This window comes from Scyliorhinus torazame, chromosome 19 (assembly GCF_047496885.1).
Source record: "Scyliorhinus torazame isolate Kashiwa2021f chromosome 19, sScyTor2.1, whole genome shotgun sequence".
In the NCBI taxonomy this organism is placed as follows: domain Eukaryota; kingdom Metazoa; phylum Chordata; class Chondrichthyes; order Carcharhiniformes; family Scyliorhinidae; genus Scyliorhinus; species Scyliorhinus torazame.
This window is the reverse complement of record NC_092725.1, coordinates 90641162-90668211: the sequence shown is the minus strand read 5'-3', so window position 1 is coordinate 90668211 and position 27050 is coordinate 90641162. Positions and strand designations below refer to the sequence as shown.

Genomic DNA, 27050 nt, shown 5'->3' with positions numbered 1-27050 from the left:
TGCCTTCTCCCCATAACCTCTGATCCCCTTATTAATTAAGAACCTATCTATCTCTGTCTTGAAGACACTCAGTGATTTGGCCTCCACAGCCTTCTGCGGCACAGAGTTCCACAGATTCACCACCCTCTGGCTGAAGAAATTCCTCCTCATCTCAGCTTTAAAGGATCATCCCTTTAGTCTGACGTTGTGCCCTCTGAAAGGTTAACTCTGTTTCTCTCTCCACTGCCTGACCTGCTGAGTATTTCTACCATCTTTTGTTTTTATTTCAGATTTCCAGCATTAGCAGGATTTAGTTTTTGTGCTTGATTCTTAATTGTCCTTTGAAGTGGCTTAGTGATTAGTTGTATCAAATCACTACAGTAGTTTAAGAGGAAGAGCTACCACTACTCTCTCAAGACAAATAAATGCTAGTCCTCCCTGCGACGTACATAGCCAGAGAATGAATAAAGAAGTGGCACCAAAACATTTTCCTGAAACTACAATATTTTCTTTGAAGCAGTTTGACTTTTGCCTGTTGGAACTTATTCAGAGGATGGCTCCTAACTGTGTCTGTTTTGCTTGTGTTACCTCCTACAGAGAGTGTAGAAAGAAGATGAGCTGATAATTGATGAGTTGCTTGGCTACATCATCTACTGGCATTGTCCTCACCCTGAGGTCCAAGGCTGTCTTCATGTGGAGATTCACTTTGTAGAAAAAAAAAGCTAGATGTTGCATAGACAAAGTCACTCTCTCTACTTATTTTCCCATTGAGAATGAGAATTGAGTAGATGGAGAGGTGACTGACTTTAATGTGGATCAGGATCAGTGTGTGTGTGTGGGAGGAAATCATCCGCAAATTGTTGAGGAACTGAGGCACACTTGATTTTGACCGCAACTTTCCTCACCCACCCCATCCCCATCAAGTCTCATTATCACATGACTGCATGCACAAATGTCCTATCCCACTGAGAAAAATGAGGTATGACGTAGGTAGTGAATGGGATTGTAATTTCTCAGGGCTGTAGGCCACCTCTTGTAAACCTGAGAAATGGCCCCGAGCTAGATAATTAAGATGGAGGAGGGGGGAAAATAGGGGAATGTGTTACTGATGATAGTGGACAGAGTTTAGGAGGCGAAGTCCAGAGCAGAGGAGACCCAAGGTACCCTCATGAGATTTCATGCAGATCTCCTGCTCCACCTGCACTCACGGGGAACCTTTGAGAAGATATTAATCATTTGGCCTGCTCACTGGCATTTCTGGTACTGTATGTGACTTGTAGATTTGTGGATTAAACCCACAATTTGGTGCGATTATGCTATGTCAGCTACGGTTTTGTTGTTGGAACTCCAGTTTCTAGCTGACAAAGCTTGAGATCCACCGAATCTACATTCCTGGAACTTGGAGGGTTGCACGATCAGAATTGTCCGCCATCAGATAAGACTTTATAATGAAGTCCCATCTGTTTTCTCAGGTGAGTTAAAAGTTCCTGAGCCACCATTTCGAAGAAGAGCAGAGGATTTCTCCCCAGTGTCCCAGGCAATATTTATCCCACGTTCAACATCATTTAAAACAGATTAAGCTGTTCCAGTACAGCTACAACACTGGCATCTACCCGGCAATATGGAAAATTGTCCAGGTATGTCCTGTACAGGACAAATCCAACTCATTCAATTGCTGGCCCACCAGTCTACTCACCATCATCAGCAAAGTGATGGAAGGAGTCATCAACAGTGCTAACAAGCGGCACTTACTCGGCAATATTCTGCTCATGGATGCTCAGTTTGGGTGTTGTCAGGGTAACTTAGCTCCTGACCTCATTATAGCCTTGGTTCAAATATGAACAAAAGAGTTGAATGCCAGAGATGAGGGTCGAGTGACTGCTCTTAACATCAAGTTAGCATTTGACCGAGTATGGCATCAAGGAGCCCTAGCTAAACTGGAGTCAATGGGAATCAGGGGGAAAATTCTCCACTGGTTGGAGTGATACCTGACACAAAGGAAGATGGTTGTGGTGGTTAGAGGTCAATCACCTCAGCTCCAAGACATCACTGCAGGAGTTCCTCAGGGTAGTGTCTGCTTCATCAATGACCTCCCTTTCATCATAATGTCAGAAGTGGAGATGTTCGCGGATGACTGCACAATGTTCAGCACCATTCGAGACTCCTCATAATGAAGCAGTTCATATCCAAAAGCAGCAAGACCTGGGCAATATCCAGGTTTGGGCTGACAAGTGGCAAGTTACATTCACGCCACACAAGTGCCTGGCAATGACTATCTCCAACAAGGGAGGATCTAACCATTGCCCCTTAACATTCAATGGAATTACCATTGCTGACCTTTACAAACAACATCTTGGGGGTTACCATTGATCAGAATCTGAACTGGACTAGGAATCCTATGGCTAGGAATCATATGGTGAGTAACTCACCTCCTGACCCTGCACCCCCCCCCTCCAAAGCCCCCCCCCCCCACCCCACCCCCTCCCCCCCCTCCCCTCCCCTCCCCTCCAAAGCCTGTCCACCAGCTACAAGGCATAAGTCAGGAGTGTAATGGAATACTCCCCACTTGCCTGGATGAGTGCAACTCCAACAACACTCAAGAAGCTCAATACCATCCAGGACAAAGCAGCCCTCTTGTTAGCTACCCCTCCCACAAACATTCAATCCCTCCATCACTGACAAGCAGCAGCAGTGTATACCATCTTTAAGATGGACTGCAGGAACTCACCAAAGTGCCTTAGGAAGCACCATTCAAACCCACAACCACTACCATCTAGGAGGACAAAAGCAGCAGATACCTGGGAACCCCACCAACTGGAGGTTCCCCTCCAAGTCACTTACCACCCCGACTTGGAAATATATCGCTGTTCCTTCACTGTCGCTCGATGAAAATCCTGAAACCCCCTCCCTAACAGCACAGCGGGTGTACTTACACTTCAGGAACTGCAGCGGTCCAAGAAGACAATTCACCACAACCTTCTGAAGGGCAATTAGGGATGGGCAATAAAAGTTGGCCTAACCAGCGACGCCCACATCCCGTAAATTAATTAAATAAACCTGGTCGTAAATTTTATTCTGTTTGTGCAAAAATTGATTGCTGTGTTTCCTATGTTACAACTGTGACTATACTTCAAAAAGTATATTTATTAGCTGTAAAATATTTGGGACAGCCCTGAACCCATGAACGACATTGTTGAAATACAATTTCCCTCTTCCAAAGAACTGGATAAAAAGACTTGTTTACATGGAGGATGAATCGGACTGGTTGAGCCAATGGCCTGTTTGTGTGTTATAAGTACTACATATTGTTAGGGAATGCAATAGGGGTCTGCACCTGAAAAATGTCACTCAAACAATTGGTTCCACCTCATTATACTGTTCCTGACACAGATCTCACCAGGCAACCCAAACTCTGTAGCATGTGTTCATCATCATGAATATTTATTAAAATATTATACAAGTATGAGAAAAGCTTTGATGTGTAATTAATAGTCAATTAAAATATGCAAATGAAATCATGTAAAAGTTAAATTGCTGACTCTGTTTAATGTATCTTTGGGGAAAATGTTGTTTCGTGATTGTTGTCTTCAGTGAACCAGTTAATCCACCGAACAGAAACAAACATAAAAGATCCGGCCTAGATTTAAATACAGATTACCCATGGAACATGGGAATCTCAACCATTAAAGCTTAACAAAGTATTTTTGACTTTATCTGATGAAAGTACCAGGAAGCTGCAATCTTTTTGCACTGAAGTAAACTGGTCATATCTGTATATTCATTGAACTGCCACTACCAACACGTGCCCTCCTTCATTCCTCTTGGTACCGTTACAGATTATTAAAACCAATGCCTAACCTCCCGCCATCTCCTCCTCCAACACTCTTGATAAAGAATCTTTTCTCTGTTGCTTCAATTAGTTTATCCAATAAGATCAGCATCAGTATTTATCCGCCTCTCTGGGCCAGTACACAAACTTGAATTTATAGAATGCCTTTCATGAGGTAATGGGGGCCAATCATATTGAAACAAAGAAGATCTTGAGGGGACTTGACAGGGTAGATGTGAGTGGGTGTTTCCCCTCATGGGGGAATCAAGAAGTAGGGACGACAATTTACAACTAAGGAGTCTCCCAATTTAAGACAGAGATGAGGGCGGCACAGTGGCACGGGGCAGCATGGTGGCACAGTGGCATGGGGCAGCATGGTGGCACAGTGGCACGGGGCAGCATGGTGGCACAGTGGTTATCACCGCTGCCTCATAGCACCAGGGACCTGGGTTTGATTCTGACCTCGGGTGACTGTCTATGTGGAGTTTGCACATTCTTCCCGTGCCTGCGTGGGTTTCCTCTGGGTGCTCCGGTTTCCTCCCACAGTCTTTAGCTAAGCAGGTTAGGTGGATTGGCCATGATAAATTGCCCCTCGATGAAGTTGCAGGGATACGGTGGGGAATTGGGCCGAAGTAAGGCTCATTCTTTCCTGATAAGTATATCCTGTATTACTGGTACCATTCTTGTGAATTCTTTTTGCATCCTCTCTAGAGCCTCGATATCTGTTTTTATAGTTTAGTGTCCAAGACTGTATGCAGAATTCCAAGCGTGGCCTAACCGAGCATTGATACAGGTTTAGCATAAGTGGCAAGTTTGGGAAATGTTGTTTCTGTCATGATAGGAAGATATTAGGAACTTGGGTCCAGATATGGGCAGGTCCACAATGTAGCAGGAAATTGAAGTTAAACAGACCATGGGAAAATACTGTTAGGCTGGACTCGAAGGGATACGCCCACACCTGGCTGAGTCACATGGTCCCATTTAGACTTAAACTCATTAGGAAATGCATAAAATGCATCAGATGATTCACCCAAGATTCGTTGTCTTTTGGGGCATTTCTGAATGACCAGCCATTATCCTATTACAGAGTATGTTGACCCATTTGTCCATCAATGGAAGGTAGCTGCACATGAATGGCATAGTTCTGGTCTTTTGTGTAAGTGGGAGTGGGCAATCAATCAGTCCAATTACAATCTGTTTCAGCCTGGACATTCCAGAGGAGGACCTTTGTTTGAAGGGCTGCACGGAGCTTAGAGAGAGAGAATCAATTTTGAGCAGAGAAGGATGTGAGCAGCCATGAGACAGGTCATGAAATCTGCCACACTGGAAAGGATGTAAGGAGCCACCGAGAGGTCATGAAAAAAGCCACAGCGAGAAAGCTTTGGAAAACGGTTCTGAACGAATGTCCCTAACAGAAGAAAGATTGCTTTCTAAATGCAAATAGTGCCTTGGCTTGTATGTGTAAGTGGAATGAGAGCTGTATTTTCATAAAGTTTTAATAAAGTTATGTTTATAACGTAACCAAGCCCTTTTTGTTACATTATCACTTCTCGAACGAATTGATCCTTCTGCACAGTCTTAAAATTTTAAAAAACATTACATGTCTGATTCAGTACATTAGTCATTGCTAGGGGCTGACCAGGCATCCGTAACAGTTCTAGTCTCATCAAGAGCAGAATACACTTGGGCAGCACGGTAGCACAAGTGATTAGTACTGTGGCTTCACAGCGCCAGGGTCCCAGGTTCGATTCCCTGCTGGGTCACTGTCTGTGTGGAGTCTGCACGTTCTCCCGTGTCTGCGTGGGTTTCCTCCGGGTGCTCCCGTTTCTCCCACAGTCCAAAGACATGCGGGTTAGGTGGATTGGCCATGATAAATTGCCCTTAGTGACCAAAAAAGGTAGGAGGGGTTACTGGGTTACAGGGATAGGGTGGAAGTGAGGGCTTAAGTAGGTCGGTGCAGACTCGATGGGCTGAATGGACTCCTTCTCTGTATGTTCTATGTTCGATTGGACCATATGTTCTGGTATGGAATGACTGGGCCGAATGACCTGTTTCTGTGATGTACACTCATGTGATCTTTTCCTGATGTGTGAAACTCTCTCAGCCAAGGCAGGGTGTAAATATTGAGAGCAGCTTAAAGTGAGGAAAAATAGGAAATTAAATTCCTTTGCGATGGATGGCCTGTGCAGTCAAGTGAATATTGATGTATGATCTCTAATACCAAGGCAACTACTGAGACAGATTTTGAGAATGGTCTGCATATGTGGAGGAGGGGAACTGTTCCCTCAGTGTTTTCACCATGTTGTGCAGGAGAACAGCTGGTCTCAGCAAGGCCTTTCTCTCTAATAACCTGACTAATGTATCATGCAAGTATTTCATCCCTTTGCACGTCACGACATATAGTTACACCAAACTGTGCCACCTGGGAGAGAACTAGCTTGAAAATCAGGAGAGGGTAAAGAAGAATAAATCAACCCTTTGCCAAGATTTTCTGATGGTCGGTGCATCACGTTCATGCATTCCCCACCTCAGTAGTTAAGCAAAGGGTGGATATTGAGGCTCAATTACATTTACAGATGATAGACAGCAAAATAAGGTGCAAGAGGGGCGTTGATATTTCTTAAAGGGTGGTCAGTGTGTATGAAATTATCAGTCTGAGAGATGGAGTAAGGAATGTTAACAGGTTTAAACAAGAGGCTAGAGTGGTTTTCCCCCACAAATAGGATTCAGGATCCTTTAAAATGCACTAAGGGGACACTCTGAGAAGGTGGATTAGCAGGACTAATGGTCTTCTCCTGCCTGAAACTGTGACTATCCATCAACTTAAAATCCATGAAGAAGTTCATTTTGAGGAGAATAGCATTTCTATGGATTGAATGTATGACACAGGAACAGTTAATTCTTCCCAACCCAGACAACATAATAAAATGTATTTTTACCAGCTGTGTTTGGCTAGTTTTGCTTCAAATGCATCAGTGCTCTCTGTCTTAATTGCTACCTGTTGGATCGAGTTCAACATTCTAATCGCTCTCTGGGTGAAGAGATTTCTCCTGAATTTCCCGATTGGATTTAATAGTGACTATCATTGGGGGAGATAATGGCCTAGTGGTAATGTCTCTATGCTGGAAATCCAGAGACCAAATATGGTGGGTCCGAATCCCACCATAGCAGTTGGTGGAATTTAAATTCAACTAAATCTGAAATATAAAAGCTAGTCTGGTAACCATGGCAACTATCCCTGATTGGTGTAAAAACTGATCTGGTTCACTAATGTCCTTTAGGGAAAGAAATCTGTCGCCAGAATCCCATCAAGCCTACATGGACAGCACGGTAGCACAGTGGTTAGCATTGTTGCCTCACAGCGCCAATGTTCCAGGTTTGATTCCCGGCTTGGGTCACTGTCTGTGCGGAGTCTGCACATTCTCCCTGTGTCTGCGTGGGTTTAATCCAGGTGCTCCGGTTTCCTCCCACAAGTCCCGGAAGACGTGCTGTTAGGTGAATTGGACATTCTGAATTTTCCCTCTGTGTACCCGAACAGGCGCCGGAATGTGCTGTGTAGGGGCTTTTCACAGTAACTTCATTGCAGTGTTAATGTAAGTCTATTTGTGACAACAGTGATTATTATTATGTAACTCCGGACCTACAATATGATTGACTCTTATCTGCCCTCTAAAATAGCTCAGCAGGCCACTATGTTCAAGGGCAATTATGGATGGGCAACAAATACTGGCCTTCCAGCGATACCCACATCCCAGGAATTTATAAAGAGAAATCTTATATTCATGGCTTCTTTAAGGCGAATTCTCTGATTGGATCTCAAGCTGACTACACATTGCACGATTGAATCTGATGGCAATTGTATCAAATATAACTTCTGGTAAACAATTCTATTGACATATAATGTTATTTCACTTTGTATCTGACTTGCAAGCAGCCTGATTTTTCTCACTGTGATTGGTTAATTAAGTGAGGGAGGCATTTAGGGGGGATCTGGGTAAGGAGGATTTTTTGCCCCTAATAGGATTTGCCCACTAATTCCAATGGACAAAATATTGTCTATGGTTTCGCCATTCAAGTTTTCTTTATTGGTTTCTTAAAAAGCAAATGCCCCGATTTCCATTGCTAAAGAGAACCGTTCCTACTGCTCACCTTTGACCATCCATGCTGACTATTCATTATTATATTTCTCCTTTCTAGATGTTTTCCAGTGTCTCCCTTAGTAAAGAATCCATTATTTTCCTAACGCCAATGTTAAGCTGCCTGGCCTATGATTTGCTGCATATGTTCTGTCCCTCTTCTTAATTATACCAATTATGTTCGTTATATGCCAGTACTCTGACACTACACCTTTTCCTATGAGTTAATAAATATCTGCAGCAATGCCTCTGCCACCTCTTCCTTATACAAAGCCAACTGCAATTTAGACAGTTTTGCCGATGCCTTTGCAACAGGGAGATCAATTAAAATAGAAGATGTAACAAAAAAAAAGTTACAGAAGCATTAAGATTGGATAAACAATTGGACAAACCAATGAGATTCAGTAAAGTCGTTGCATATAATAGGGCTACCAACAGTGACCCTGTTGGCAGCCCAATAGGACAGGGTTGAAGAGTCTCCTGCTGGGAGACTCTGCTCCACAAACACTCATTTATAAAACCTACCTCTGCAAACGCACGAGATATGGAATCAAATTCAGCAATTCCATGCTCCCAGTGAAGAGCACATCGAATGGGCCTGAATCCCAGAAAGAGCTGATTCTCTGATCGGTGCTCCCCACTCCTCACAGGGAGTTCAGCGGTGTTGAATTCACATTCAACCACACAGAGACCAATGGTAAACTTACCACTTAAAATATCTCGCCAATGCAATTGAAAACATAATCCATAATGAATATTGATTGTACTTTTGGAATTCCTTCAAAATGAACCATGGATTCATTTAAAACATGATCCACACACTGTTCATTCACACTCTTCTTCTTCGACGATGACTTACTTCCAATCCGGGGAGGTGGGTTCTGCGGTGGTTGAATAGTCCAATCCTAGATCCACAGACTCTGCCACAGGTTTGACAAAAGGTGTTTGATGCGGGGGAGGGGGGGGCACTCTGGATTCTTCACGCTCCTTCTGTTGTTTACGCTTGGCCTCCGCGTGCTCCATCCCATGACACGTGAGGTGGTTGGCACCCTCGCGAATGCTCTTTCTCCAGTTTGTTCAGCTACAATCACATTGCGATCGATTGTACACAGATGCTATTAAAATCTAAAATTTTGATCGTAAAGGGCCAACTTTACAGATCAAACTCTCATTGCACAGTATCACCTTCTAGTTCATTGATGGCTTGATTTCCATAATAATCGCTCCACCATCAAGATCGCCGACTTCCATCTCTGCAATATTATCCATCCCTTCTCTGCCTCAGATTGTCTACTGCTGAAACCCTCACCCACTTGTTTTGTTAGACTTGACTATTCCCATGCTCTATAGACTGACCACCTGACTTAAAACTTGAGCTCAACCAAACTCTGCTGCCTAAATGCGTGAATTAACTCACACCAAGTTCTATTCACTCCTTACCCATGTGCTCGCTCATGTACATTGCAATCCCTCAGTTTTAAAATTGGTTTTCAAATCCCTCTATGCTTCCTCCTCCAACCCTCCAACCCTTTAAGATCTCTGCTGTCCTCATGGCCTCTTCTGCATCCCCAATTGTATTCGCTCAACAAATGGTAGAAATGCCTTCAGCTTCTTGGGCTCTAACTTTGGAATTCCCTTCTGTAAATGCGCTGCCTCTTGACTTCGCTCTCTCCTTCTTTAAGTAAGAAGTCTTACAACACCAGGTTAAAATCCAACATGTTTGTTTCAAGCACTAACTTTCGGAGCACTGCTTCTCAGGAGCAGTGCTCCGAAAGCTAGTGTTTGAAACAAACATGTTGGACTTTAACCTGGTGTTGTAAGACTTCTTACTGTGCTCGCCCCAGTCCAACGCCGGCATCTCCACATCATGGCTTCCTTCTTTAAGATGCTCCTTAAAACCTAACACTGTCCTAATATTTCCTTTTGTAGCTTGGTGTTAAATTTTCTTTGACGTTGATTCCATGAAGTACCTTAGAATGTTTTACTATGATCTTTAAATTGCTTCTTAAGTGAACTCTTTCAACACGACAAACCTCCCTTCAATCACAATGTAATTAAATAAAGTTCAGCTTAGCCACAAAACCAGTTTCTCAAAGCAATGAGAAGAATTAAAGAAACAAAAGAACTTGCATTTCTACAGTGCCTGACACAGCCTCAGGGCATCCCAAAGTGCATTGCAATGTGACTACTGCAGCAATGTCAAACCTGACAAATAATTTGTGTACAGCAAGCTCCCACAAATAAAAAAGTGACAATTGGCTAGGTAATCTTGTTTTTAAGTGACATTCGTTGCAACATCTTTTGCATCCACTTGAGATGACAGTCTGGATTCGATATTTAATCCAAACAACAGCATTCCATTTGTCCTGCATTAACCAATGTCAGTCCATATTTTGTCATCAACTCTCTTGACATGGGACTGAACCACCTGACTCAAAGGCAGATTGCTACCCTCTGAGACACAGCTATCCCTGTGATTAGAGATCACTTTCATTAGAATTCAAAGACCTATTATTTCCAAAAAGCTTTACATATAAGTGAGCAGGGGGCTGCATCCTAGCCTCTAATCTTTTTCTACTAATGATTAAGAGATAAAGCTACGCACAGATCCACTCTGTATACATCAGCTGATGATAGTTCCAGTAATCACTTTAATACGAGGTTGCAGAGTTTTCGCTGTCTTGTTAATGTTATCTTGCTGCCTACATCTGTCCAAACAGCTTCTGAAAAAGCTTTCAGTGAATGGAATGCAAATAATGGGAGATAGTTAGACAGAATTCTCCTGATTGCTTCATTCCATAAAGTGGAGGGTGTCGCTGAGATTATCTTCAGGAATCAGCGAAGAGATTATGGGATGAATGGATCACAATCTGCTCTGACAAAATGAAAATAAGTAATTTCCAATTTTCAGCTGCATTGTTTCATGAGTGTTAACAGGGGTGCAGGAAGCAGAGAGGAGGCTAAGAAGAGATGTGGTAGAACTATTCAAAATCATTAATTGTTTTGATTGAATAAACAAGGAGAAATGTTTGTACTAGTAATGAGAGGACACAGATTTCAGATACTTGGCAAAATAGCAAGAGGCGAGATGGGAAAATATTTTGCGATGCAGTGAGTTGTCATGATTGGTAGTGCACTACCTTTAACCCTGGTGGTTCAAAATTCAAAAGTGGGTGCGATCGACCGGCTGCATCCCACTGAAATCGGAGCGAGAAGCAGCCAGTGAATTGCGGGAGAGACCTCCCCTAGGCTTTCTGACGGCCGTTGCGCCTCGCGAGATCTAACCAGCACCCGGCATCTATTGGCTTTCCCAGGGAGACGCCAGCCAGGTGCCGTTTAGTACTGGTCCACACAAACGTGGACCAGGCAGAACGGCACCTGGGGGTCTCCCAGGTAATTGGACAGGGACAGGGCAGGCTGACACCCTGGCTCTCCCCTTGCACTAGAGCACCTTGCCACCCTAGCACTGCCAAGATACGTGGGTGGCACTGCCAGGCTGGCAGGAGCATTGAACAGTGCCAGGTTGGCAATGCCAGGTGCCCAGGTGCCAGGGTGGCACTGCCAATGGTCAGGATGTGAGGGGGTCCATGCCCAGCGAGTGGAGCTCCTCAGTGCACAAAACGGGGCTATGTGAGGGCTCGGCCGCGCATTCCACGCTGAGGCCCCCTATCTAACGCCATATGATAGGGTTGAGTTTCTCGGCTCTGTGAGCGCCAGGACACATGCAGCTAAGTGCTCTCGCTATGGGACTTTGTTCCCATTAGTTAAATCGAACCCTATGTTTTTACTTCCCTTTAAACCAATTAAGGAGGCAACTCCATAATCGCAGCATTCTGATGGGACAACACCTCTGGCAGGAAATGTAGGTCAGACAAGGTCTAAAATGTTAGCTCTGCAATCCTCTGATCCAGATTCCCTGCCAACATAGCTCCCGATGGAAAATCCCAACACCAATGATGTTTTGTGGACTCTGCCAGAAAACAGATTAATTCAGCAATTATGCTAAAAAAACAGAGGGAAGTGGAGAGAAATTGTTTATACAGTGAGTTGTCGTGATCTGGAATACACTGCCTGAAAGCAGATTCAATAATAACTTTCAACAGAAAATTGCATAAAAAGGTAAAGAACAAGAAAGTGGGTGTTATTATGTTGCTTTTTCAAAGAGACATGATATTACTATAGGTTGTATGTTAGTCAAATCCGTTTTATACAGTTACAAATATCACATAATTCACTTTATACTTACAGTTACGGCTTCAATTATTCCTTTATCTTCTTTCCACTCTAACCTATTAAAATAAAAAAAACAATATTTCAAGCACCATCTCTAGGTCTCCAAAGGTTTTATTATTGCACTGGTAACCAATTTTATGAAGGAATGATTTGTTCTTGTACCATGGAACGTGGCTATCATGGAACATGATAGGATTAATTAACCTCACAGTGAAGATGTCCCTAGGTAGCATCAGTCTTAATATGATTGAATTTTACGTTCAGCTTGAGAGAGAGAAGAGTGGGTCTAAGACTCGTATTTAAGTTAAACAAGGGCAATTATAAGGGCATGAAAACAGAGTTAGCGAAAGTGAAACTGACAAATTCAGTTAAGAAATAGGTCTACAGAGATGCAGTGGCAGACATTTAAAGGAATATTTCAGAATACATAGAATAGACACATTCCAAAAAGAGAAAATATCTAAGAGCAAGACCCACCATTCATTGTTAAATAAAAAAAGATAAAGATAGTATCAAACTAAGCATATAATTGTGCAAAGATGGGCGACAGGTCAGAAGAAAGGACAGAATATACAAAACAGCAAAGGATGACCAAAAAAGTATTAAGGAAAAATAAGTATGAGAGAAAGAGATCTGGGAATGCAAAGACAGGTAGTAAGAGTCTCTATAGATAATCAAAAAAGAAAAGAGTTAACAAAGCAAGCATTGTTCTGATAGAAAGTCAGTCTGGGCAATTAATAATGGAAAATAAAGAGATGGCAGATGAATTGAACCAGGTATTTTGCATCAAAAACAGAAAATACTGGATAATCTCAGCAGGTCTGACAGCATCTGTGGAGAGAAAAGGAAGCTAAGTTTCGAGTCTGGATGACTCTTTTGCATTACTCTTCATTATGGAGATCACAAGCAACATCCCAGATATAGCTGTAAAACGAGGACTGGAAGAGAGGGAAAAAAAATCAAGTAAATTGCAATCACCAGGGAAGTTGTAATTGAGCAAACTGTTGAAACTATGAGCTGACAAGACCCCGGGTCCAGTTGGACTTTATCCTAGGATTTTAAATATGTGGCTAGTGAGAAAGTTGTTGCACTGGTTTTAATTTTCCAAAATTCCCCAGATTTGGGGTAGGTTCCATTAGATTGGAAAATTGTGAATGTAACTCCTTTACTCAAAAAGGGAGGGAGTCATAAAGCAGGAAACTATAGGCTAGTTAGCTTAACATCTGTCAAAGGGAAAATGTCAGAAGCTATCATTAAAGATATTATAGCAGGACATTTGAATAAATTCAAGGTAATCAGGCAGAGTCAACATGGTTTTGTGAAAATAAATCAAATTTAACCAATTTATTGGAGTCCTATCAAGAAGTAACATATGCTGTGGATAAAGGGGAATGGGTGAATGTACTGTACTTAGATTTCCAGAAGACATTTCATGAGGTGCCATATCAAAGGTTATTGTGGAAAATAAAATCTCACCGTACAGAAGGTAACATATCTTCATGGATGGAAGATTAGCTGCCAAACAGGAACCAGAAAGGAGGCTGAAAAGGTAATTTTTGGTTGGCAAGATGTGGTGAGTAGTGTGCCACAGGGATCAGTGCTGGGGTCTCAATAATTTACAATTTATATAAATTACTTGGATGGATGGACCAAAGGTATGGTTGTTAAATTTGTTGATGACACAAAGATAGCTAGGAAATTAAGTTGTGAAGAGAACATAAGGAGGCTACAAAGGGCTATGGATAGGTTAAGTGAGTGGGCAAAGAACTGACAAATGGAGTATATTGTGGACAAATGTGAAATTGTCCATTTTGGCAGGAAGAATAGAAAAGAAGCATATCATCAAAATGGTGAGAGGTTGCAGAGCTCTGAGATGCAGGAGGATCTGGGTGTCCTACTGCAAAATCTTAGGATGCAGGTATAGCAAGTAATTTGGAAAGCTAATAAAATGTTCTTATTTATTGCCTGTGAATTGAATATAAAGGTAGGGGGGTTATGCTTCAGTTATACAGAGCACTATTGAGACCACATCTAGAGTGTTTTATCCAGTATTGGCCACCTTATTTAAGGAAGGATGTAAATGCATTGGAAGCAGTTCAGAGAAGCTTTACTAGATTAATACCTGGAATGGGCAGATTGTCTTTAGAGGAACGATTGGACAGGCTGGACTCGTAACTGGGGGAGTTTAGAAGATTAAGAGGCTACTTGATTGAAACTTTGAGATCCTGAGGGGACTTGACAGGGTTGATGTAGAGAGGGTGTTTCCTCTTGTGGGAGAATCTAACACTTTGGGCCACTGTTTAGACATATGGCATTGCCCATTTCAGACACAGATGTGGAAAATTCATTTCTCTCAGCAGGTTGTGAATCTTTGGAACTTTCTTCCTCAAAATCAGGTGGAAGCTGGGTCTTTGAATATTTTTAAGGCAGATTTAGGTTCTTGATAAACAAGGAGGTGAAAGGTTACATGGGGTAAGCAGGAAAATGGGGTTGAGGTTACAATCAGATCAGCAGGTTTGAGGGGCCGAGTGGCCTACTCCTAATTCATATTTTTGTGTAGGTATAGGACTATAGCACCATTAGAATGACATATTCATGCTCCTCTCTTCTATGGTGTCACTTCGCCAAATTGGCAGTGGAGCCTCACAAAATTATCCTTTGAATCGGGACCACAGTCCAGATTATTTTAATAGATCTCTTGTGGAATTGCAATTGTACAGACACCTATGTGGTCTTCAGATGAAGGAGAATGAGAAGATTGGGTGAGCTTGACCTGGAATCACAGATTAAAATACCGTCCTCAATATAAATTCATATATTCATTTTGTTATTTTGATGTAACATCAGTATTTTATATGGTTAACTGTAGAACTTGCATTCAGTACAGCCCCATGCATATTATAGCCAATTATGTCTTTTGAAGCACAGTCATTAATGTAATGTAGGAAACCTGGCAGTCAATTTGTGAACAGCAAGCTCCCACAAAAAGCAATGAGGTAAACTACTTGGTCATTACATTTTAAATTAATGTCTGTTGGGAGATAAATGTTGGCCAGGACACGGGGAAGTGCACTACTGTTTTAAAAACAGAAAATGCTGCGAAAACCCAGCAGGTCTGGCAGCACCTGCGGAGAGGGAAACAGTGTTAATGTTTTGAGTCCGCATGACTCTTCTTCAGAGCTAAAGAGAGGGAGAAATGTGACAGAATATATACTGTATAAGAGGGGGTGGAGTAGCTGGAGTAGAGTAGAGGGTCAATGATTGGTGAGAGCTGGGAGAGATAGCAACAAAAATGTGTACGTCACGAGCACAGAGGTAGTGTTAATGGCAGCGGAAGGACTATAGAAGGAGCTGATAGTGGTAGAAAGTGTTAATCAGAGAACAATGCCCGTGCTCAGAAAGTAAAACATAAGATCAAGTGAAGGCGGCCCAATGGGGGTGAGGGTTTGGAAAAACGTTTTTCCCTTTATTTGGATGAAAAAAATGGGTCAAGTTGGAGTCTAAAGTTGTGAACTCAATTTGAGTAGTGAGGCTGGAAGGATTGAAAGATGAGACGCTGCTCCTCCACTTTGTGCTGGGCTGAATTGTAACATTTCAGCAGGCCTAGGATGGACATGTGGGCATGAGAGCAATATGCTGAGCGAAAATGGCAAGCAACAGGATAGGTGAGATCTTGCTTGCAGACTGTGCGAAGGCGTTCCCCAAAGCGCTCACCCAGCCTGTGTTTAGTTTCCACAATCTAGGGACGACCACATTGGGAGGAGCAAACACAGTAGACCAAAGTGACGGAGGGTGCAAGTGAAATGTTGCTTCACCTTGAAGGAGGAGTTGCAGGTGGACAGGGTGGTGAAGAAGGCATTCAGCATGCTAGGTTTTATTGGTCAGAATATTGAATACAGGAGTTGGGACATTTTGTTGAAATTGTACAAAACTTTGGTAAGACCACACAAAGGAAGGATATTGTTAACCTAGAAAGAGTGCAGAAGAGATTTACAAGGATGCTACCAGGACTTGGTGGTCTGAATTATAAGGGGAGGCTGGACAAGCTGGGACTTCTTTCCCTGGAGCGTAGGAGGCTTAGGGAGTGATCTTATAGAGGTCTATAAAATAATGAGGAGCATATATAAGGTGGATAGTCAACATATTTTCCTAAAGGTGGAGGAGTCTAGAACTAGAGGTCATAGGTTTAAGGTGAGAGCGCAGAGATACAAAAGAGACCAGAGGGTGGTGAGCATCTGGAACGGGCAGTAGAGGTGGGTACAATTTCTTCCTTTAAAAAACAGTTAGACAGTTACATGGGCAGGGCAGGTATATAGGGATATGGGCCAAATGCGGGCAAGTGGGACGAGCTTAGTGATTGAAACTGGGAGGCATGGACCCCCTGGGTCAAAGGGCCTGTTTCCATGCTGTAAACATCGATGACTCTATGACTTAAAAGGAATGCCTGGGACCTTGAACAGTGAGGAGGTAAAAGTTGCACCTTCTCTGATTGCAAGGGTCGGAGAATCGCCGGGGGCTGGCGTGAATCCCGTCCCTGCCGGTTGCCGAATTCTCCGGCACCGGATATTCGGCGGGGGCGGGAATCGCGCCGCACCGGTTGGCGGGCCCCCCCCCGCGATTCTCCGGCCCGGATGGGCCGAAGTCCCACTGCTAAAATGCCTGTCCCGCCGGCGTAGATTAAACCACCTACCTTACCGGCGGGACAAGGCGGCGCAGGCGGGCTCCGGGGTCCTGGGGGGGGGCGCGGGGCGATCTGGCCCCGGGGGGTGCCCCCACGGTGGCCTGGCCCGCGATCGGGGCCCACCGATCCGCGGGCGGGCCTGTGCCATGGGGGCACTCTTTTCCTTCCGCCTTCGCCACTGTCTCCACCATGGCGGAGGTGGAAGAGACTCCCTCCACTGCGCATGCGTGGGAAACTGTCAGCGGCCGCTGACGCTCCTGCGCATGCGCCGCCCGGAGATGTCATTTCCGCGCCAGCTGGCGGGGCAACAAAGGCCGTTTCCGCCAGCTGGCGGGGGGGAAATTCCTCCGGCGTCGGCCTAGCCCCTCAATGTTGGGGCGCGGCCCCCAAAGATGCGGAGCATTCCGCACCTTTGGGGCGGCGCGATGCCCGTCTGATTGGCGCCGTTTTGGGCGCCAGTCGGCGGACATCGCGCCGTTTCCGGAGAATTTCGCCCCGGGTATCATCCTAGTGAACCTTGTCCGAACCATCTACAATGAAGTAATATCTTTCCTTAAATGAGGGGACCAAAACTGCTCACAGTACTCCAGATGTGATCTCACCAGTACCTTGTACAGTTGCAGCAAGCCTTCCTGACTCTTATACTCCAACCCCCTTGAAACAATGGCCAACAATCCTTTAGCTTTCCTGGTTACCTGCTGCACCTGTGTGCTAACTTGCTGTGTTTTGGGCACAAGTACCCCTAAGTCCCTTTATGTTGCAGCTTTCTGCAGTTTAGGTGCTCAAGTCTCTGGAATGGGACATGGAATCCACAACCTTGTGATACCTTGAAACTAAAAACAAAAAGCAATTTGGGAAGCAAAATACTGGAAGGTTGGCTAGTGCAAAGGAATCTCCCGATGGCACAGATCGAGAAGAGCTGCTGGACACAAAACTGAGACACCACATCACCTCTCCAGTCAGGAGGGTGTAATTACAGCTGGACAAGTTTACATCTGCAGTTTCCATTCTACATCTGCAAATCGGAATTAATAGTGAAAGAAATGAGTTGAAAAGTGTGACAAATTCCTGACTACAGTAAGTATATACACAAATAAGATCTTAAATATATTTTAAGAAAGTATTTAATTGACTTCAATATTAGTAACATCATTCCTATTTCTTAAAATTAGATATTATTTACAGTAGGGAAACAAGTCATTTGGCCCAACTAGTCTTTGATCGGGTTTATACTTCACATGAGTCTCCTCCCATCCTGTTACATCAAACATCATCTACAAATCATTTCTATTCCTTTCTCCCAAAAGCATTAATCAAATTTCTCCTTAAATGCCTCATATCAACATTATTAGTACAATAAATTTCGAAAGGACATTGCCAAACATTTGTTTCTTTTCTACTTTGAAGTGTAGAAATTATTGAAAAGTTCACGAAACTCCACTAGCCAATGAGTAAATATGGAAGTTCCAAAGAGGCACGCAGAAATGGGGCGGGATTCTCTCATGCCGCGCTGGCTGGGAGAATCGCCGTTCGCGCCGGTTTTTCGCACGACGCCGGTCTGACGCCGTTCCGCCATTCTCCCAACTGGCGAGAACGGCGTCATCGAGGTCGGCGCCGCGCCTGCCAGAGAATCGCCCGAGGCACTAAGTACGGCGATTCTCCGAACCCCCCGCTATTCAGCGGCCCGGATGGGCCGAAGTCCCGACGGCGTGACCCCAGGTCAGGCCATCGCTATTCACCTCTGCTAAATAAATTCGTCAGCCAGTTGTGCTGGCGGGGGGAGGGTTTTTGGGGAAGGGTGCCGCCATGCTCGGGGGGGAGGGACAGGATGCCGCCATGCCCGTGGGGAGTGGGGGGGGGGGGGGGGGGAGAGGGAGGAGGGGGGAGGGGAAGGATGCAGACAGGCCCGTGGGGTGGGGGGAGTGGGGGAGGGAGGAGGGGGAGGGGAAGGATGCAGTCATGCCCGTGGTGGGGTTGGGGAGGGTTATCCGCGGGAGCGACATGCCAGCCAGCCTGCCATGGCAGGATGGTGACGAAGACTCGCTCGCAAGTTGAGGTCATGCTGATGGGCAAAGACCACTGGCGCAGCTATGTGGAGGGATGGGGTGAACTGGCCGATGGACGGAGACTGTGGGCAGGGGTCAGGGTGCCTGCGTGTCTGCAGCGAGACCAGACAACCAGGTCACACATGTATCCCATGGCACCTGGCTGTCGAGGTGTCCAAGCGCCATCGTTAACCATGTTGTTTCTCCTCCCCCCCCCGCCCACCCTCTTGCAGATCGTCATGTTTGCGCACCAGCCAGCTATGTTTGTCGCCGTGGCGGGAGCTGCTGCCCTGCAGGTGGCCATCCGGCAGCATCGACGCAGGCGGCTCAGAACAGCTGCGGCAGCGGCGGCTGCAGCAGAGGAAGTGGCTGTGCCACCCGCTGAGGCTGCAGGCCCGCACGCCCGACATGTACAGGAGGAGGCGGAGGGGGACAATGACCACCACATCGTTGGGGATGCACAGGATGAGGATTCTGATCTTGATGGGGTGTAGGGGGAGGAGGGGGAGCAGGTGGTGGAGCCAAGGCGCCGGAGGCACCCCATGAGGCCTCGAGTCTACCGTGACCGCATGTCGTTCGAGGACCTGCCGGACAGGGCATGCAGGAGGAGACTCCGATTGAGTAGGGAGTCCGTGGCACATGTATGCCACCTCATGGTGCACCTGGCACCACGTGGAACGGGGGGAGGACATGCTATCCCGGTGACCGTCAAGGTGGCGGTAGCCCTCAATTTCTTCGCGACCGGTTTGATCCAGGCGCCGAGCAGGGACCTATCCGGGATCTCACAGGCATCGGTGCACCGGTGCATCCGAGCCGTGACCGACGCCCTGTATGCCATCGCCGACAGGTACATACAGTTTCCGGAGCACACCAGGATGCCCGGGCAGCGGGATTCGCCACCGTGGCCGGGATACCAATGGTCCATGGTGCGATTGGTGGGGTGCACGTCGCCATGCGCCCACCCTCGGAGAACAGGGACATTTTCAGGAACAGAAAGGGGACCTTCTCTATGAACATTCAGCTGGTCTGCGACCATCACATGACGATCATGCACGTGTGCGTCCAGTACCCCAGCAGTGTGCATGATGCCTTTATACTGGCGCAATCGTACATCCCCACAATGTTCGAGGGACACCCCCACCCCCCCCCCCGGCTAAGGGGCTGGTTGCTGGGCGACAGGGGTTACTCGTTGCGGTCGTGTCTGATGACGCCTATACGGAGGCCACAGACCACGCGGAGACCCGCTACAATGAGGCCCATGCAGCAACCAGGGGTGTTGTGGAGAGGTTCTTCGGTCCCTTGAAGATGCGATTCAGGTGCCTGGACTGCTCTGGAGGTGCACTGCAGTACCATTCCGAGAGGGTCAGCCGCATATTTGTTGTCTGTGTGTGCTACACAACATTGCCCAGCAGAGGGGTGATGTCCTGGAGGAAGAGGCACAGGGGGAGCCCGATGACGGTGACACGTCTGCATATGAGGAGGAAGAGGAGTAGGAGGATGGGGAGGGGGGGTCACAGACACGACCTGGGGGCTGCATACGGCCGGGAGGCTGCCCAACGCCCCCGGCTTGGAGGGTGAGGACGCGAGGCGTTGATCGGCGCACGTTGCACGAACTATGGGGAGGGCATCGCTGAGCAAGGCACTTGCACCACCATTCCGCACAAACACACCACCCAGCACCCCCCACCTCCCACACCATCCGACAACCCTAGCGCCCACACCACCACTTTCACAGCACCTTACACCTGCGGCACAACGGGATGGTATCACACAGTTGCTTGTGTAAATGGGTGTGATCAGTGCCATGTTGAGTGATGACAACCCGCTCTGCGATGAGCTGTGAGCTCCGGATCATTAGACAATGTCTGACTCATGGCCATAGCTAAACCCTCCACCTTGGTGGTCCCTGTATGCGTCACGGACACTCCATCACATGCCCATGTGGGGTAGCTGGCATTGGTGTGCCGAGGACGACGGGGTTGGGGGTGGGGGGGTGGAGGGAACACACACCCTGCATCACCGTTGGAGCCCACCGCCACTCGGTCCCCCTCACGACCCCTCAGGCACCGGACATAGCACAGAGTCATCTTGGTTTTGTGTAACAGTGACTTTATTCGCGACATTCACAGACAAGAGCCCTAGCCCCTAGAACTAAGCTGTGCCCTGCACCCGTGCCAACTTGGATTGGATTGGATTGGATTGGATTTGTTTATTGTCACATGTACCGAGGTACAGTGAAAAGTATTTTTCTGCGAGCAGCTCAACAGATCATTAAGTACATGAGAAGAAAAGGGAATAAAAGAAAATACATAATAGGGCGACACAAAATATACAATGTAACTACATAAGCACTGGCATCGGATGAAGCGTACAGGGGTGTAGTGTTAATGAAATCAGTCCATAAGAGGGTCATTTAGGAGTCTGGTAACAGCGGGGAATAAGCGGTTTTTGAGTCTGTTCGTGCGTGTTCTCAGACTTCTGTATTTCCTGCTCGATGGAAGAAGTTGGAAGAGTGATTACTATGTATCTAACTTCTTTGCCTTACAGGCCCTACCACTACACCTTGGTGTTTCCCCAGACGGTACAGCAGGAGTGGAGGCAGACTGCTGGGACTCCTGCCCTGCGACGTGGCTCCCCGTCGGCGCCCATTTCCTGGGTCGGCCCGGCTTCGATGGGCCAGGCTGCTCAGCGGGCATGCTGGGTGGGGTGGTGCCACCCTGTCCTGCCCGCTGCCCACCTGATGCACCAGGGACGGTACGGGGGGAGTCCGAGTGTTCCGGGACCTCCCTTGGAGTTACCGGGACGGGCCCCAGAACCTTCACCTCCCTCGGGGAGCCCGGTGGCCTCCGGATCTCACTATGGGACGGTGGTGCCCGCGGAGACATGCGCCCTGGCACCACCGACACCTGGCGCTGCCAGTCCTGTAGGCCGGCTGCGGCATTGACCAGGGTCTGAACGTTCGCAGCGACGGAGTTCAAGGAGTGCGACATCCCTGTCAGGGACTGTGCAACCTCCCGTTGTGATTGTGGGACGCCATCCAGCACGTGCGCAAGGCAGCCGATGCACTCAGCGATGGCCTGCTGGGACTGGGCCATGGCCTGCTGTGACTGGGCCATGACCTGCTGGGACTGGGCCATGGCCTGCTGTGACTGGGCCATGGCCTGCTAAGACTGGGCCATGGCCTGCTGAGACTGGGCCATGGCCTGCTGTGACTGGGCCATGGCCTGCTGAGACTGGGCCAGACCCCGGAGCGCAGCGGCAATTTCCAGTTGGCTCTGGCACATGGCTGCCCCTGAGAGGAAAGCTCTCTCCTGGGCCACGGATGACGCCTGCACATAAAGCCCCACGCCTTGCAGAATCTGACCCATGGCCAAAACCGTTGCCCTCATTGCCTCCACCGCGGACGCCACCCGTGCGGTGTAGGCCTGGGTGGCAGCCAAGACCGGCACCACTCCCAGCTCCTGGACGCGGATGGACGCCTCCAACTGCATCTGCAGATGCTGGAAGACGGCCGTCATCCTGTTGTCCACTCCCTGGGTTTCCAAAGGCATCGGGTCTGTGGGTGGGTCCAGCAAGTCCAGGAACCTTCTAGGCAGCAGCTGGGTGCTGGGCCTGGCCTGCCCTCCGACCGTCCAGCCCCTCGGCTGCTCCTACCTCCGCCTGTTGTTCGGCTGTGTGGTGCGCTCCAGTGGGGGTGCCTGGTGGCACTGGTAGGGGGTGCAGTGTGAGGGGGAAGACGGGGGGAGGTGACGGGCTGCGGGAGTGTAGCCAGGCAGGGGAGTCTCACTTGGTCCTGCGCCTCTGATCTTGCATGGCGTTACCTCTCGGGTGGCAGCTCCCCAGCGAGGTCCAGAGCCCTCTGCTCATGGACGGTGAGGGGGTGCAGTTCAGGTGATCCCCCTCCGGTTCTTGTACGCTCACGGTGGTTGTGAGCTGTCTTGTCCTGCGGGGGGAAGGGGGAAGCATCACAGTCAGCATCAAGATGCGTAGATGTTGGCAACATTATGACTGGGTGGGGGGGGACACTGGGCACCATGCCATGGCAGCTCTCAAGGGGGGGTTGTTGCCCATGTGGGTCGGGTGCAACGTGGTGCCCCCCCTCCTGCGTGGGCAGGGGAGCGGTTCCCACGAAACGTGGTGGGGGGGGGGGAAGGAGTGGTGGGGTGTGGCCCGGGGGAACTCTCGGGGTAGTTACCCTGGCAGCCCTCGTGAGGTCATGGAGCTTCTTCCGGCACTGGTCTCCAGAGCGGGGGAGTGTGCCCCACAGCGCTAATCGTGGTGCCCACTTCACGCCAGCCGCGCTTCACAGAGCTGGATGGGAGCCAGTGCCCATGTCTTGGGCACAGGATGGCCCTGCACTCTTCTACTGCATCTAATAGAGTCTCTAGATCACTGTCCCCGAACCTGGGAGCGGCACGGCGGGGCTCAGCCATCTCTATCCTTCGGGTCCTGTGCGCGGATTGCGCACTTTAAATTACGCAGCGTGGCATCAGCTGGGCATCGCGCGATGACGCCGCTGCTCTGGCGCCACACCCACCGAGTTTCTCTCGGCCCCGCTGCTGGCCCCTTTTGGGGCCTGAATCGATCGTGCCCGCGGCCGTTTTCACGACGGCGTTCTCGACGGCGCGGACACTCTGCCTCAATATCGGAGAATCCAGTTGACAGGATGTCACAGTGAGAAGCTGCAGGATTGAATTCGAACTCTGCATGGGCCTGCGGAAAAGTTAATTCTGAGATGGTGGGAGGGGTGTAAGCGAAGAATGAAAGGAAAATGTGCTAGCTCGACCCAATTGGTGCCGCGAAGGTCCACGCTGATATTTCACAGAATCACAGAATTGTTACGGGTCAGAAGGAAGCCATTTGGCCCATCGTGTCTGCACCAGCTCTCCGAACGAGCATCGTGGCTTAGTCCCATTCCCCTGCCTTTCCCCCATACTCGTGAACATTGTTTTTATTCAAATAATCATCTAATGCCCTCTTGAGTGCCTCGATTGAACTGGCCTCCACCACACTTCCAGACAGTGCATTCTAGGCCTGAACCACTTGCTGTGTGGAAAAGTTTTTTCTCAAATCACATTTCATAATCATTTTAAATCTCTGGCCTTTTGTTCTTTATCCTTTTACAAGCAGGAAACGTCTTTCCCTATCTACTCTGTTCAGCTCCCTCATGGTTTTGAACAACTCTGTCAAATCTCTCCTCAGACTTTCTGTGGAAGTGCTTTCAGATGAGGCATTAGAGGTGCCACCTGACTCTTACACTGCTAAAGAGCCACTGTTTGAAAAGAAGGGAGTTCTCTAAAAGATACACTTACATTGTCCGTTTAGCCAACAGTACCAAATACCAATCAATCAGTTTTTCATCTCATGGCTGCTGTGGAAAATCGCGCAACATTGGGACTGTATTTCAAAGCAATTCCTTCGGTATTGGGCAGCACGGTAGCATTGTGGATAGCACAATTGCTTCACAGCTCCAGGGTCCCAGGTTCAATTCCGGCTTGGGTCACTGCCTGGGCGGAGTCTGCACATCCTGCCCGTGTGTACGTGGGTTTCCTCCGGGTGCTCCAGTTTCCTCCCACAGTCCAAAGATGTGCAGGTTAGGTGGATTGGCCATGATAAATTGTCCTTAATGTCCAAAATTGCCCTTAGTGTTGGGTGGGGTTACTGGGTTATGGGGATAGGGTGGAGGTGTTGACCTTGGGGAGGGTGCTCTTTCCAAGAGCCGGTGCACACTCGATGGGCCGAATGGCCTCCTTCTGCACTGTAAATTCTATGATATAGAATGGGTTGAGGGCTGTGATCAATGTGGTATATAATTGCTTTTTTCCTGAATACTGACAGCATGTACACACAGCTGTGGGGATTGGACGGAAATGGTGATTACATATTCCCAGCACTGGATCCATTCATTCCAACTGCTCCATGTTGGATATTATGCTCCACATGAGCTCCCTCCCCCTTCATCTCACCTAATCAACATATCCTGCTATTCCTTTCTCCCTCCTGTCTTTAACTGGCTTCTCCTTAAATGCATCTACACTAATTTTTTTTGCAACATGTGAAGATGGAATCAACAGATTTAAAACTCTAAAGATTGAGGGAAAAGTTAAAATCAGATCTCCAGTATCGGCGCGATGTCCGCCGACTGGCGCCCAAAACGGCGCAAATCAGTCGGGCATCGCGCCGCCCCGAAGGTGCGGAATACTCCGCATCTTGGGGGGCCGAGCCCCAGCCTTAAGGGGCTAGGCCCGCGCCGGACGAATTTCTGCCCCGCCAGCTGGCGGAAAAGGCCTTTGGTGCCCCGCCAGCTGGCGGGGAAATGACATCTCCGGGCGGCGCATGCGCGGGAGCGTCAGCGGCCGCCGACAGTTTCCCGCGCATGCGCAGTGGAGGGAGTCTCTTCCGCCTCCGCCATGGTGGAGACCGTGGCGAAGGCGGAAGGAAAAGGGTGCCCCCACGGCACAGGCCCGCCCGCGGATCGGTGGGCCCCGATCGCGGGCCAGGCCACCGTGGGGGCACCCCCCCGGGGTCAGATCGCCCCGCGCCCCCCCCCAGGACCCCGGAGCCCACCCGCGCCACCTTGTCCCGCCAGTAAGGCAGGTGGTTTAATCTACGCCAGCGGGACAGGCATTCTAGCAGCGACACTTCGGCCCATCCGGGCTGGAGAATCGCGGGGGGGGGGCCCGCCAACTGGCGCGGCACGATTCCCGCCCCTGCTGAATATCCGGTGCCGGAGAATTCGGCAACCGGCGGGGGCGGGATTCACACCAGCCCCCGGCGATTTGCCGACCCGGCGGGGGGGTCGGAGAATCTCACCCCAGATGTTTTCTTCTGCTGCTCCTCTATCGATCCAAAGGCTTCGAGTACAGAAGGAGGCCATTTGGTCCATCAAGTCTGTGATGGTTTCTTCTTAGAACAAGCCAATCCTAAAACCCTACTCTCTCCCCATAGCCCCACATTTTATTAATGTGGTCTTGGTAAAGTAGGAGCAATGGAAGTGATTGCATTGATATAATGCCTCAGGATGTCCCAAAGTCTTTTACAACCAACAAAGTGCTGTTGAAGTGCAGCAATTGTTGACTGCAGCCGCAGCAATCTCTCACAAACAGCAATAGAAGCGTTTAGTGGTGTTAGTTGGGGAATCAGAATTCATAGAATTTACAGTGCAGAAGGAGACCATTCGGCCCATTGAGTCAACCCTTGGAAAGAGGCCCCTACCTAAGCAATGTTGTTTGTTTCACCAACTAAATTTCACCTGGACCTGTAATCTGATAAAGTGGATCCACTCAATCAGCTTGGAATCCACCTGCATTTCATTCCACTGAAATCAATGAGATTGAAACCAGACACGGGTACTAAAATGGACGTGCATATACCTCTCTACCAGATTACCAATTGGTCGATTTTTATTTAAATCAACTTCAGATAAATATGGGATGAAAGTTATACAGTGCGTATTTTGGGAAAGACTTGTAATAGCATGTACAGCTGTACATTTAGTATTCTAACTCACAAAGAATAATTCCAATTGATTTAACCTGATGAATCTAGTCACGATCTTTAAGAAGCCATTAACATTGTTCACTGGGCTGAAAGATTCTAAAATGTCTAACTAACCAGTTATTATCAACTGTGACCTCATGTAAGGTCTGATGGAATCATAGTCACTGCACAGAAGGAGACCATTCGCCTCACTGCACCTCTACAAACTCTTTGGTTGGAGATATCTATTTACCCTCTCCCCATATCCAATTCTCTTTTAAATTATGTCTTAGTCACTACCTCATAACCCCTGAAGGGAAAGCATTCTAATAACCATAATAATTTCCTTCTCAGTTCTTCTCGATCTAGTTCAACCATTGACCAGACACTGAACTGGACCAGCCACACAAATACTGTGCTACAAGAGCAGTTCAGAGGTTGGGAATTCTGTGACGAGCAGCTCACCTCCTGACTCCCCAAAGCTTGACCACCATCTACAAGGTACAAGTCAGGAGTGTGGTGGAAATTCTCCACTTGCCTGGTTGATTGCATGTTTAAAGAAGCTCAACACCATACAGGTCAAGGCAGCACATTCAATCTGCTTCCAGTCATCCATCATTCCCTCCCTCCACCGTTGGTGTACAGTTGCAGCAGTGTATCTACAAGAT

At 47.8% G+C, this 27050-nt stretch overlaps 1 protein-coding gene across 5 annotated transcripts in view; it reads right to left on the bottom strand.

Annotated features, from left to right (window-relative positions):
- Window positions 1-27050, bottom strand: part of syt1a (synaptotagmin Ia) — an 870875-nt gene that overhangs the window by 445190 nt on the left and 398635 nt on the right. For 4 of the 5 annotated variants that reach the window (XM_072484731.1, XM_072484730.1, XM_072484734.1 and 1 more), the window contains one exon: window positions 12191-12233. The exons of the other annotated variant lie outside the window; for it this stretch is intronic. The gene's annotated coding sequence lies outside the window, so the exon portion shown is untranslated. The remainder of the gene's footprint in view (window positions 1-12190; window positions 12234-27050) is intronic. 5 annotated transcript variants of the gene reach the window in all.